We start from the raw sequence: 3,283 nt of genomic DNA on the forward strand, positions 1-3,283 counted from the left end.
ATATGTTTATATAAACCGGTTACCAGTCATTATATACCTTCAGTTTGTTCAAAAAGAGATATATAATTTTTAGGAGGACTCTCGAAACCACAGGGTTGATTACGGATAACAGAATAAATTATTTTCTATCTGAGCCGGATTCGAACTCAGGTCCTTGGAGTTGGAGTAGTTCAGTGCCTTAGTACTGAGCCACGCCGCCCACTATAATATAAACAAATCAATAATTTTTTTTATTGAGCTATGTTATTTTTTTTTAATTTACATTTAATAATGTTATTATGCCTTGTACTGTTATCTTGAAAATGCTTGAACCAGCTAATATTCACTTTAAAGGTCATTTATAACCTGCGGTTTGATGGGCACGATGTTTGGTTTAAAGAATCCTACAATGCTAACCCACTATAATCTGTAACTTGAAAAAATAATTACATTAAAGGAAAGATAAATGTATAATCGTGTCAGCCTTAGAAAAAGCCATGATTTCAATTGGCCTAAAGTAAAATTAAATTAAGAGCTAAATTGCCTACAATTATAGACCGCCCACTCTCAAGGCAGATTTTAACCGGGCAATACATTCCATTAAGGCAATTGGTAACAGTACCAAGTTCTATATCATTTAGGGCTTGCTTATAATTTTCCTTTACCGATACAATAATTTACCTAATGGTCCACCTGCGCGAGTTTACTTTTTAAAGTTAATCTTTATCTGGGCTTTCTTATCATGATAAATAGAAGACAAATAATAGAAATAAATTACATCTGTTAAAGGCGTAATCGACATGTAGCACACGGTTAACGAAAATTCATGAAGGGTAAAAAACTGTTTTTCAGGTTTGATCTGAAATAATATTGCGTGATTGTGTTTAAAAACATATGAGTATTACACAACTCAAATCGATTAACGTTTTTCTTAAACAAAATTAACAAACAAACTTTTTAGCCATTTTTAAGAGACCTATTGAGCCATAATATTCTCTTGTGGGCTGAAATGAAAGCAAATTAAATTTACTTCAAATTCAGTCTGCATTACTGCTGGTACTGGTTAAGATATTGTATTTCATATATCACAATCAATTATCAAAAATCGTACAGAATTTATAGTTTTGTAGAAACTATAAATTAAGAATTGAATATGAATAGTTATATTTTTTTATTCGAAGAAAAAAGTTTTATGATTATAGCACGATGAAATATATTTGACTTTTCGCCACTAGGATAGTCGTTCACAGGAAAAGAAAAAAATTAAAATAAATAAATTAACAAAAATTATGAGTTACAATGAAACACGCGATTAATTCAATTAAAATACTGTAAGAAAAAACATATTGTTAAAAAAGAGTAAGCCCATTTCTAAAATGTTTGGTGGACTTTTTTTTTATATTTTCTAAAAAAAAAATATTTAATTACATAATGTTGGCTAAATCTTTTCGAAGCTTTTTTTTTAGACTGAAAATGTGTTCATGAAAAGTAACTCACTCCAGAAAAACAAAACATACAACCTCAAATAATAATACTACTTTAAAGCCACGTTGTGTCGTAAAGTAGTGACAGTTACTTTAACTTAATTCTAATATGGAACTAGTAACTAGGTACGACACGCAAAAAAAAAAATTTAATAACTTATTCTATAGTATAGTTTTAACATATGGCGTATGGTTTAATTATTTATGAATGATATTACCACTTCAATCAATGAAATTTGCTTACATCAATAATTTAGGGAAAATATTTATATTTTTATTCAACGTCGTGCTTACACTTGATTTCTATGTTTGCTATTTTGGAGTAGAGTTAATAAACAAAATGAAATCAAGATTTTATACAATCAAGGAAAACACGGATATATATATATATATATATATGTCTTTTTTACAAGTTAGTTGATATATATAAACTAACTTGTAAAAATGACAGAACATGGCGCAAACTATAAATTCTAGAATTGTTGGGAAACATATATCGCCATTAGTATTTAGCCATCGTTTTATCCAGCCCTTGAGCGAAAATTATAAGTATTTTATTTTTATTATACGTTTCTCATCTTATCCTCCCTCCTTTTTTAATATATTTTTTTTAATATTATCCTGAGTCAACTAACAGCTCTATGTAGACCCATTGTTGAGCAGCGCTCAGGATATTTATTAACAGTAATGCATCCTTGATCCTTCGTGGATTATAATGGCACAGATTTATTTTTATCATAACAATAAAACTTTGGTTCTATTAATCCAATAATAACTAAAATCTTCATTTGTTACTTATAAAGTTTTTTTTTGTAAAAACTAGAATGATATTAGAGATTTTGAGAGAAATGCCCGCACTTTTCTTAATTGCTAATAATGAATCCATGAAAATAAGTGAAAATAATGAATATGAAAAATAATGAAATCCAAAACTATGGGCCTGAGACAAAAGGTTTACTTTATTTTTTAAAAACGACAACAATTGCTGAATTTTTAGACCAAAATAAATTCTTTACGACTGTTACATTCCAAGGTACAGACAGCTTTTCAAAACTTGACCATTTTCTACAGAAGTATTACTTTTTTCATGACTCCTATTTCAGATAAATTTTGTTATTAACTTAAATATCCACACTATTTCCTTCTCCTGTTTGCCTACAGTTTAAGGAGTTTTTTAATTTGTAATTATGCTGTAGTGGAGGTTCTATGAATTTTATAATGTTCTGGGCCATATATTGCTTTTGAAATGTATTTAAAGTAAACCTGAAAACTTAATACTTAAATATGGGTCGTGGCACGTCGTTTCTGAATTTTTCAGGCTGCTGGTAAGGAAGTACTGTTCCTAGACCAACAGTTGTGTAAGGAGGTGATTAGTCAGAATCACGTTCGACAGCCAAATTTTTACCCAATTAAGGGTACCCACTTCATAGGGCTGTATATCCTATTACGGAAATGTAATAGGATGATCCTAAAAGAAATTATTTTTTATTTATCGAAATTTATAACTGTACAGAAAATACTATAAGTAAATCAATGTTACAGAACACTCGATAATCTTGGGAAGGAACAAACCACCCAATGGTGGTACTTCAATGAAATTATTAAATCAATGTTAAAAATTAATAAAATATATGACCTTATCGATAAAGGTGCCGATTTTTATATTTTTTGTTTTAGATTATAAATATTAATCTTTGGAGTTCTATCAATGGGTAGATTCTCCACATGTTTGTATCATGGCATTATTACTTACAGCAAACTTACTTGATGTATATATATTTATACAGATGTAAATAGCAATAAATAAATTATTAAAAAAA

General features: G+C 28.7%; 1 protein-coding gene across 2 annotated transcripts in view; it reads left to right on the forward strand.

Moving 5' to 3' along the window:
- LOC106678158 (diacylglycerol lipase-beta) overlaps window positions 1-3,283 on the forward strand; it is a 179,169-nt gene that overhangs the window by 148,543 nt on the left and 27,343 nt on the right. The gene's annotated exons all lie outside the window — the stretch shown is intronic.

Source organism: Halyomorpha halys, unplaced genomic scaffold (assembly GCF_000696795.3).
Source record: "Halyomorpha halys isolate HHAL.00 unplaced genomic scaffold, Hhal_1.1 Scaffold126.1, whole genome shotgun sequence".
NCBI lineage: Eukaryota > Metazoa > Arthropoda > Insecta > Hemiptera > Pentatomidae > Halyomorpha > Halyomorpha halys.